Raw genomic sequence first — 12267 nt, 5'->3', positions numbered from 1 at the left:
TTTAATAAACATCAGTAATATATCACGTTACAGAATAACATTTTCTCTTCGGCCTTGCCCTACGCATCAATGGTTCTGGGACATATCAGTGGTGCTGGGTGGGGTTCAGGTGATTAGAAGTTCCTAAGCTTTGAGAATCACAGCTCTCTGATAAGAGGAATTCTATGACTATTTCTATTATTTCACTCTTCTAAAATGCAGGTATTCTTCTGATATGTACTACAGAACACACACACACAATCACATTTTCTTTGCAGCAAGTTGAATTACTTCAAACAATCTCTATGAAGAGGTATTGATGGCCTGAAATGTAACAGTTGGGCGAAAAAGCAATGAATTTATGTCATTGAATGCACAAATACATCTAGTTGCTTGCTAAATATTTAGATGTGTATGTTCCATAGGACCATTAAATATAAATTCCACTAACTAGAATTTTTCACCTTCCTTCATCCAAATATTTAGCCCATCCTTTAAAGTAGGTTTTTAATGAAAATCCACAATATCTGCGCAGGAGTTTAAGCAAGAACCAAGAGGTAATCCTAGATACCACTCTCTTCACTTACCTTTAAAATCTGATTTCCTGTATTCAACCTACTTAACATCGCTCCATTCAACTTCCTCCTTTCCCTTCCTACTTGCCATGGCCGCTTTTCCACTTGTCTCTTGGATTAATTGGTTTTATAATCTCCCTTTTTCCTTCCAAACACAGTATTCAAAATGTTGATAGTGCTCTTTCTTAAGTGAAAATCTTTTTTTTTCTTTTTTTGTCTTTTTGGGGCCACACATGTGGCATATGGAGGTTCCCAGGCTAGGGGTCTAATCAGAGCTGTAGCTGGCAGCCTACACCACAGCCACAGCAACGCAGCAACGTGGGGTCTGAGCTGCATCTGTGACCTACAACACAGCTCACGGCTCACAGCTCCTTAACCCACTGTGCAAGGCCAGGGATGGAACCCTCAACCTCATGGTTCCTAGTTGGATTTGTTTCCATTGCGCCACGAAGGGAACTCCTTAAGTGCAAATCTTAATTATTCACTGCTCTGTTATAGTTCTTAAATTATCCTTAATATTAAAGATAAATTTCAAGATCATGAGTTTATCAAGAAAATCTTTTATAATTTCACACCTTCTTGCCTGAACTTCCCTTCTAAACACTAATATTTTATGATCCAATGACAAGAAAATACTTATAGCTTCTCCAGCTTATTTAAGCATCCATAATGCTCTCATATGAGTAGAAGACTGAAGAAGAAATTTTAAAAACAAAACAAACAAATCAACAACAAAACAGCACACAGCATGGGGAGACAATATTTTTAAACGTTCAGTTAAAGATTGGTAAAAGAGTAACACTGGGAAATCTAAGAAGGGCTTGATTGATAAATGAGACAGACTTGAGCATGTTTAAATCTGGCATAAATTAATCAACTTAAAGATCAGAATCTAGAGAAGTCATAAAGAATGTAGGAAGGAACATATTTGCCAATATGCAACTATGTTAAGTGACTATTTTGTGCACTGGAGATCAAATAATTGAAAAATAAATAGGAAAGGAGAAATTTCTGAACATAAGAGATAACATATTATTATGTTTTCATAATTTTACAAGTACTTAAAAAGAAACAGAACTCATTTCTCTTAAGCCTCAAAATTCTCTGGCAAAAGTGCCAAACTAGCCACTGCCCCTCCAAAGGTAGAACTATATTCCAAATATAAGGCAGGAGTGATAGCCCAATTTCCTGTGTAAAAGGCAGTTCAATCTTAAAAGAGACATCAAACAGTCACTTGAGGGAATTAGGTATCATTACTGCCTAGTGGCTTGCAGAATCCATCTGGGAACAATTTCCATGTTCTTTGTTTAAGCTAATAAAGTTGTGACCTAAAGTTGTATTCCATTAAGGAATCTCTAGAGTCTTTCATAGCCTGAGGGGACCTAGAATCAGCAGTGAGGAAAATGGGATGGTGAAAGATGTTGTGTTCCTGGCTCTATGTTTACAATCTGTTTGTAAAATGACAGCTTGCATACTGTACTTGTGTATTTTTAAATGACATTTTAGAGATTTAAGGCACTTGGTGTTCATATGTATCAAAACAAGAAAAGTTGACATGGGGCCATAAACTAACATGCTATAGTGACACAACAAAAATCAAAACAAAAGTCTGGCTGTCTTTTACATGCACTCAGATCTCATTTCCTCATCTTGGTACAATGTGACAATACTTCATTCATTGTAAAATTCTGGCTATTTGTATTACATGGTATGATTACATTAAGATTAAACTACTTCTATATAGTAGACACTTATATGGTTTCTGCCCCTGAAAACCATCACTGTATCCTCAGATTCTGGACACTAGCAAATGTAAAATATATTAGTAAATTAATAATTGCTTTATACTAGATATTATATAATAAACTACCAAAAATGCTGATTTTATAACCTATCCTTGTTTTATAAATATTTTTGAAAATACAAATTGTGAGAATAAAATCAGGTAGAGACACAGGCATAGCTCTTTTTAACTGCACTTCGCAGACATTGTGTTTCTTAAAGACTGAAGGTTTGTGGCAGCCCTACTTCAAGGAATTTTATTGGTTCAATTTTTTCAACAGCATTTGTTCACTTCCTGTCTCTGTGTCACATTTAGTAATTCTTACAATATTATAAGCCCTCTATCAGCAAAAAGATCATGACTCACTGAAGGGTAAGATGATGGTTAGCATTTTTTAGCAATAAAGTATTTTTAATGAAGGCATATACACTGTTTTTTGGGACAATGTTATTGTGTACTTGATAGATGACAGTATAGTGTAAGAGGCATAACTTTTATATGTACTGGGAAACCAAAAAAAATGTGTAAATTGCTTTTGTGATGTTCTCTTTATTTCAGTGTTCTGTAATCAAACCTACAATATCTTTGAGGTATGCCTATACATTATGTTCCTATTTTGAGAACATGTTACTGCCATAATACCATAATCTATAATTATCCTTTACTCTAATAGATAATAAAATGCATATAATTATGAAAATGGCAAGGAAGTCTCATAATTTATTTACTTTCTCATGAATTCAATAATTTAAAATAAGGACTACTTAGAAATAACAAGCATTTATTCCATATGAAGGTTTTACTATTAGCACACACTATTTGAGAAAATATTAGATGACAAGATCTATTATAGATTTAATAATTGTAAGTTATTTTGCTATTTTTCAACAGCATCTATTTTTCAACAGCATTTGTTAAAAGATGACTATAGATAACTATATTTAAGATCATATGGCTTTCTGGACTTCTTACAGTAACTGCTTATGTCACTGACTTTTAAATTCTACAAATTGGTCACCACTAATCAGAACACTAAATGCGTTACATTAACATTTTACATTGTTTGGATTGGAAAGTTTATTCTTTAAGCATAATTTTAATTTTCTAAAAAGAAGTTCCTATATATCCTTAAGTAGAGCTCAGAGATGAGATTAATAAATGACTGTCCTTGATAGTAATGATCTGGTATAGAAAGAAACTACAGGGCCTTAAAAATGTCAGGTCCTTGATAGAAGAAATTATCCCTTATACTCAAAATTCTACCTAAACAAAATACATGCTCAAAGCCATGCCTATTAAACCAATAGATACGCAAGAGCAACTACCCAGGTGAAGAGATCTCATTTACATATGTCAAATTAAGTTCCCGTGTTCCATAAAAGATGCCAGAAATTTAAGTGAGTTTTAAATAGGTCAGGAAAATCTACTCAAGTTTAGAAGGGCCTCTCAGCTACCAGACAAGTGATTATATCCCAGGCAGCACTTGAAAGCCAGAAACTGCCATGCTGTGCTGAATAAATTCTCCTCAATGACCTTTCCATGACAACTTTCTCATTTCCTATAATGTGGAGACAATTAGGTGTTAAATTACGTGTTTGTGGAGCAAAGAAGCAACCTTTGAGGCAGAGGTTTTGCTGAAGAATGTATTGGGTGAACGTGTAAAAATAGCTCCTAACAAGTAATGTAGTTGTACAATGTCCAGTTCCTTAATTTAACAAATGAGAAAACTGATGTCCAAATAACTTCACTGACTTGATGAGTGTAACTCAGCAATTGTGAACCAGAATAGTACGAGAACTCACAAATTCTCAGGCTAGTGATCTTTTCATCAAAATGTTAGTTTTGTACTTTTCAATGATTCAAGTTAGCTATTTATCTTTCTAATCATTCATCCACTTAACAGCAATTTATTGATGTTTACATGACAACCCCCAAAAAAAGAAACCTGTGGTACTCCATGGCAGTTTCTACATTTCAAGAGATTAATACAGCACACACCCAATCTATAAGGAGGTCATAGTCAGCAGTCAACATGTAAAATTCTATGTAAGGATTGTTTTAGGTGCTAGGCATAGATCAGTGCACAAGACAAGAATCTTGTGCACAAGAAAATAATCGTAACAAAGGCATAGCCAGGAAGAAGAACAAAGTATGTTTCAGGACCTATGATATATTTTGGGTGGTGAGCATAGAATAAAGTGGAGGATTCTGAGAGATAGACCTGTAGAGTTAGGCAGGTGTCATATAACATTAAAATTTGCTTTTAAAAATCTTTACAGGAGTTCCCGTTGTGGTGCAGTAGAAACAAATCCGATTAGGAACCATGAGGTTGTGGGTTCAATCCCTGGCCTCGCTCTGTGGGTTAAGGATCCAGAGTTGCCATGAGCTGTGGTGTAGGTCACAGATGCAGCGTGCTGGCGTTGATGTGGCTCTGGTGTAGGCCAGCAGCTCTAGCTCTGATTAGACCCCTAGCCTGAGAATCCCCATCTGCTGTAGATGTGGCCCTAAAAAGAAAAAAGACAAGAAAATAAATAAATAAAAATAAAATACTTAAAAAAATAAAAATCTTTACAGACGGTTAAGTAAAAATGATCAATAAATGACAAAGTAAAACTACATATTTTCATTCACTTCATAAATGCATATTTCAGTGAGAATAATAAAGATCTCTGCTCAGTCTTTTAATTTCACCCCTGGTCCTCTTTACTACATTATTTTAAAAATTCTAAATTTAGGAAAAATCTACTAGCTGTAAGGTGGGCAGATTTTCACCTAAAATTTGTCATGCTTCTCTTTCCAGAAATGCCGTATTTTGCGACTAATTTAAGTACTGCAAATTTTTTATTTGCCAAATGATTATGATTTTATTGAAGTACAGTTGATCCATGTATATATATCCTTTTTCTCTATTATCTTGCATCATGTTCTATCCCAAAAGTCTGGATAGAGTTCCCTGGGCTATACAAAAGGATCTCATTGCTTATACATTGTAAATGTAATAGTTTGCATCTACTAACCTAAAACTCTCAATTCTGCCAATTTTTCTCTTTTTTTTTTTGCTTTCCCCTATACATTATTTTTTTCTACCGTAAAGAATGGCGACCCAGTTACACGTACATGTATAGATTCTTTTTTCTCAAATTATCATGCTCCATCATAGGTAACTAGACATAGTTCCCAGTGCTACACAGCACAGTCCCATTGCTAATCCATTCCAAAGGCAATAGTCTGCATCTATTAACCCCAAGTTCCCAATTCATCCCACTCCCTCCCTTTCCCCCGTGGCAAACACAAGTCTATTCTCCAAGTCCATCATTTTCTTTTCTGTGGAAAGGTTCATTTGTGCCATATATTAGATTCCAGATATAAGTGATATCATATGGTATTTGTCTTTCTCTTTCTGACTTCCTTCACTTAGTATGAGAGTCTCTAGTTCCATCTATGTTGCTTCAAGTGGCATTATTTTGTTCTTTTATATGGCTGAGTAGTATTCCATTGTGTCTATATACCACATCTTCCGAATCCAATATTCTATCAATGGACATTTGGGTTGTTCCCATGTCCTGGCTATTGTAAATCATACTGCAATGAACATGTGTGTGCATGTGTCTTTTTCAAGGAAAGTTTTGCCTGGACGTATGCCCAAGAGTGGGATTGCTGGGTCATATGGTAGTTCTATATATAGTTTTCTAAGGTAACTGCATACTGTTTTCCATAGTGGTTGTACCAATTTACATTCCCACCAAGAGTGCAGGAGGGTTCCCTTTTCTCCACACCCCTTCTAGCACTTGTTATTTGTGGACTAATTAATGATGGTCATTCTGACTGGTGTGAGGTGGTATGTCATAGTAGTTTTGATTTGCATTTCTCTAATAATCAGTGATGATGAGCATTGTTTCATGTGCTTTGTGGCCATCTGTATATCTTCCTTGGAGAAATGTCTACTCAGGTTTTTTGCCCATTTTTCCATTAGGTTGTTGGCTTTTTTGCTGTTTAATTCTGCCAATTTTTAAAAATCCAATTCAAATCTCAGTTTTCCCAAGAGTTCCTGATTTCACCATTCAGACATGAGCATTCGAGAGTTTTGTTACAAGTTTTTCCATGTTATTTATCTTTGCTTCCATAAATAGATTATAAGCACCTGGATATTAGAGGCTAATCTGACACATTTTTTCCATCTCACAGAGGCTACCAGAGTGTCCTGTAATGGTTATAAAATAAAAATTTTAAAAGTGATTCTTCTCTATGAGCAACTTTCTGGCTAAAATGAATGCTGAAATATAGTAAAGCTCTGCAATGATGTAATTCCAGATGATATTCCCTGTCAGTTGATTTCTGAGTCCTTCATCCAGCTTCACTGATGTTGTTCACCTCACAATAACACAATCACACAGTTTTTATGCCTAAATGGTTTTTTTGGCCACCCCCATGGCATGCAGAAGTTCCTAGGACAAGGATCAAACTAATGTTACAGCAACAACTGGAGCCACAGCAGTGATAACGTCAGATCCTTAACCCATTGAGCCAACAGTGAACTCCTATGATTGAATATTTATATTTGGGCTTGCATTATTGGTGAGATGGAGCTGCTTGATATAAACACTTTTGCCTCATTTTACCCAAGTTATTATTTTTATTATTTATTAATTCCTATTTATTATTTCACCATAGATGGTAAACAATAATAAATCAATGATGCTTACATTTTCTGGAGAACAGGAAAAACAAAACAATACAGTCAAGGTACCAGTCTCATAATCAGCAATACTCTTCTTAGTTTTTATTAACCATGGTTTAGCTCTTTTTCCTAGGAAAAAAAAATACCTCAGAATGACAAGAACAGACCCACCTCCAGAAAGTTGAGCCATGGGCTTGCCTTGACTTTGGATGATACTGCTAGAAATCTTATTCTCTCAGTTTCTTGTAATTGAAGGCTTTGCTGGCTGCTGCCTACATACTTTCCTAAAGGGTATCCTTTCTCTATGTTTTTCCCTCAGTGACCTTTCAAGGTCAAATCTGATACAGGGAGCTGTCAGAGAAAAGAAGGAAAAAAAAAATCATTCCATTGTGTTTTTTTCTTCTTCATCCTAGCTAGAACTATTAAGAGGGAAGGGGGAAAAAGGTAAAGGACTGTTTTCTGTTTCACTTGACTTCTTCCTTATGACCCAGAGCCCTTTTACTTTCTCCTCTCTCAGAATCCAACCGGATTTCATGGAAACTACCAACTCTGACAGTGTGCAGCTGGAGAATTTGGGTCAGCAAAACTAATATTGGAATGGTTCACTCCCACTGCCATTTTCTCTTATAGTTCAATATCAGTTTTTCTCAGAAATATTCAGCTGTGGGGCCAGACAGCAGATGAAGCTACATTAAAGTGAATGTAGAACAGTTTTCCTATATAAACTTTTTAAAAATTGAGTATCTTTCAAGTTTGAAGCTAGTGCTGTCAGAATTCAGAGGTCTTGATTAGTATTTTATTTAGACATTGGTATACGCTATCAATGACTCAAGCTACATAAAACAACTGATAACTTGGCCCAAGTTTGCATGATTCCATGGTGATGGGTAATTGTATTCCCACATTTTCTAAAGTAAATAAAACCTATATGTAATGCTTTTTTGATAACTGTGTGTTGAATTATTCTGCCTACCTAGAAAGTAAATTCCTAAGATGATTATTTTGACTGCTGTTATAATCTTTAAACTGAAGTATAGTTGATTTACAATATTATATTTGTTCCAGGTGTACCACATAATGATTCAATATTTTGCAGATTATATTCCATTTAAAGTTATTTTAAAATATCGGCTATATTCCCTATGCTGTACAATATATCCTCATAGCCTATTTATTTTATACATATTAGTTTGTATCCTTTCATCTCCTACATCTATCTTGCCCCTTCTCTCTCTTCTCTCCTCACTGGTAACCACTAATTTGCTCTCTGTGTGAGTCTCTTTCTATTTTGCTATATATTTTTATTTGTTTTTTTTTTTAGATTTCACATATAAGTTATGATACAGTACTTGTTTTTTTTCTGTTTGACTTATTTCACTAAGCATAATATTGTCTAGGTCTATCTATGTTGCTGCAAATGGCAGGATTTCATTCTTTTTATGGCTGAGTAGTATTTCATTGTATATACATACCCTATCTTCTTTAGGCATTCATCTTTTGATAGATACTGGGCTTCTTCAATATATTGGCAACTATAAATAGTGCTGCTATGAATATTAGGGTGCATGTATGTTTTCAAATCAGTATTTTTATTTTTTTGGATATATGCCCAGGAGCAGAAATGCTGGATCATATGATAATACTATTTTTATTTTTATTGAGGAACCTCAGTACTCTCTTCCACAGGGGCTGAACCAATTTACATTCCCAACAACTAGAGGTCCCTTTTCTCTACATTCTTGCCATATGTTGCAAATTTTTATTATTACCTATTAATAAGGCAGAGGCTTTAATTCTATATAGATTCGGTTTACTCAATTTGGACATTTAATTTGTAATATGATCATGGTAATACAATGCATATATTACTATGCTCTATCAATAACATTCAAATAAAAGGGAAAGGAAAGGAAGTTGGTTGTAGATTACTTATCTATAAAATCATGATACTCATATACTGAGAAATATACACTTTTGACTAGTTTATAATAAAACATAAAGGAGATGGTTATCATTTGCTCTTGACTCAATTTACTAATAAACTTAATTAATTTTATTTGTGAACAATGTAGAAAGTAAATTACTAAGCAAGGTTACTGATAATATAAAGGAATGAAAACCTTGACAGTGGTACATAGTACAGTTGATGCTAATGTGTCATTTCCTTGTCAAAATTTTGATTTTATAATAACTTATGGGCTTGGCTGAATCCTGGCATTTAATTGTAATCATAATTTTCCACCTCTATAGTGTGTCATCCCCAAAGTCGAACATGCAACAAATATGAAAGCAGATTTTTACTGAAAATTTGTTTCACCTCAATGCCTATCATTGAGAAATTCATCTGCAGATGCAATGTCTTATTATTCTTTAATTTGAAAGAGTCTGGGAAAAAATAACATTGTGAGGGAAAAGAAATATATTGTAAAGAAAGTACTAGTAACATTTGACACTTAATGAAAGTTTCCTTTATATACGAAAACACATTTCAGGACTTTCCATCGTGGCTCAGGGGTAATGAACCAAACTAGTATCCATGAGGATGTGGGTGAGATCCCTGGCTCTGCTCAGTGGGTTAAGGATCCAATGTTGCTGTGGCTGTGGTGTAGGCCAGCAGCTGCAGCTCCAATTCAACTCCTAGCCTGGGAACTTCTGTATGTCGTGGGTGTGGCCCTAAAAAGACAAAACAAAAAAACACACAAATCAAAGATTTTTTTTTTCATATAAACATTATTTCTACATTTCTTATTCTGGTAGAATTCATACAGTGGAATAGTTTTCAGTATATTTTATCAATTTTATGAGAAAAAGAATATTTCCGCAGTTCTCTTGTGGCACAATGGGTTAAGAATCTAGCTTTGTCACTGCAGGGGCTTGGGCCATTGCTGTGGTGCAGATTCTATCACTGGCCCAGGAACTTCCACATACTATGAAAATGGCCAAAAAAAAAGTAGGTAACATTTTACAAAACAAAGAATGTTTCCAATTTTAGGGAGAACTAGTGATGATGAATATTACCATAATGAAATAGTTACAGGTCTGCCCAGACTGAGTGTTAAATAACAAAGAATAGAGAGAGCTTGTTTGTGTTGCTGTGACTCTGTGAGTATGTATATGAAAGTGTGCCCTGAGTACAGGAAACAGCTGTGAACATATATAATCGACTTGTTAATAACCTAAAAACCAGATGAATCTTACAACTGTGTATGATAACCATCTATATCAGAGGCTGGCAAACTCTGTAAAAATAGTAAGCATTTAGACTTTACAGGCCATATGGTATTTGTCGCAACTGCTCAACTCTGTTATTGTCGGGGGAAGAGCAGTCACAGGCAATACAGAGACAAATGGGTATGGCTGTGCTTTAATGAGATTTTATTTACCCAAACAGTTGTCAGGTTTCATTTGGCTCATGAACCATAGTTTGCCCATTCTGATCTATGAACAAAAAAAATAATATGTGTTTGACTTAACAAAAGGCTCACGCTGAATATTTTTATAAGAACTAATCACTTTAATCCATTTTACTATTTTAATTCACTGGGGTATTGAATGGTAGGATTATCAAAAATCAAAATGTTTATATTTTGCAAAGGGATTTGGAATTCTAAGGGTTTATACAGTACTCCTGACACATCAAGTAAAATACATAAAGAGTAACTGAAGAAGCAAATAACTGATGTTATTTGACTGGTTTGCATACTGTACGCATAATCAATAAATATATATGTACTTATAAATACAAATTCATACACATGTGTATACACACAGCGATAATTTTATTACTGTACTTTTAACATCCACCTTAAAAACTAAACACATTTTAATTATATTACTATGAGTATATATAGAGTATGTATTAAATACACATATATTTTTAAAAGGCCCTACCATAAAAGCTACAAGACAGATAATTGACATGTAAAGAGAACTAAATGGCTATATCTTGACATTTTGTAGAATACTTTAAGTGTATCTTGTAAGTTACTAAAAGGTAGCTAAGACAATATTTTATAATCCCCTAAAAAAAAAATCTGACTTTAGGAACTCAGAGTACTACTGTTTTCTGAAGACACATGTCTAGAATGGATTGTGTTTAGGAATGTGCTTATAAACATATCTATCAGAGGCGGAAAATAGAAAATTAACTATAGTAAATAATGTTTTAAACATTAAAAGTCATTGTGTTGTATTTTGTAAAGTATTTTACTAAATTTTAATATTTATTTCTGAATTCTAAAACAGATATTTACTAAATATGTGGGCTTCATATTTCTATTTGACTATTATTTAACTCTTCAACTGTTAAGCATTTAGTGCCTCTTCAGCCATAAAAGTATACTAATGCACAAAATGAGAATTTTTAAGATATAATGCTTAAATAATTTGAAAAACAAACAATATATGCTTTAGTGCTAAATTATAATCCACAATTTCATACCTGCATTATTATATACCAGAATATTAGATTCAAGTGTATATCCTGCTTTAAATACATGGGCTTCACATTTTTTCCCTGAACATAACTTGGCTCTTCAAATTTTAATTGTTTAACATCACTTCTGCCCCCTAAAATGTGGATTTGTGCACAAATCAATTTAACCTCCTAATGAAGGATAACAGGCAAAAAATAAAATTTATTTTTTTTCTTTTTCAGGGTCACGCATGTGGCATATGCAAGTTCCCAGGCTAAGGGTCAAGTCAGAACTGCAGCTGCCAGCCTACACCACAGCCACAGCAATGCAGGATCAGAGCTAGATCTGGGACCTACATCACAGCTCGCAGCAACGTCAGATCCTTAACCCACTGAGCAAGGCCGGGGATCGAACCACATCTTTCATGGATACTAATCCATTTAGTAACCTGCTGAGCCACAAGGGAAAGCCCTAAAATTTAATTTTAAAAAAATTAGCTGAAACAGGGGAGTAGGGGAAATACATATATTTAAATGAGTCTAAAACATGCCATAAAATAAAAATATAAACTATAAGATAAAAATTGTAGAAAGAATGAGATTGTGTATAGTAATATAATATATATAATCACTCGCATTATTGATAATTCTGTAATACTGAAATAAAAGAACTGAACTACTTGATAGCCTCATATTATCTGTAAACATTAATACTGACTGAAGCTCTTCACATAAAGTTAAGGTATGTTACCTTTTAATCAGTAATTTTGCAATTTATAGAAGATGCCTTTTTCACATATAGATATATACATATAAAATTTTCAATTTAAAATTAAAA

The 12267-nt window shown here is 34.0% G+C and overlaps 1 protein-coding gene across 1 annotated transcript in view; it reads right to left on the bottom strand.

The window, feature by feature from the left end:
• ZNF804A (zinc finger protein 804A) overlaps positions 1-12267 on the bottom strand; it is a 302430-nt gene that overhangs the window by 98949 nt on the left and 191214 nt on the right. The window lies entirely within an intron of this gene.

This window comes from Phacochoerus africanus, chromosome 3 (genome assembly GCF_016906955.1).
Source record: "Phacochoerus africanus isolate WHEZ1 chromosome 3, ROS_Pafr_v1, whole genome shotgun sequence".
Classification (NCBI taxonomy): domain Eukaryota; kingdom Metazoa; phylum Chordata; class Mammalia; order Artiodactyla; family Suidae; genus Phacochoerus; species Phacochoerus africanus.
The sequence above is the reverse complement of the archived record's forward strand: the minus strand, read 5'-3'. Positions and strand labels throughout refer to the sequence as shown.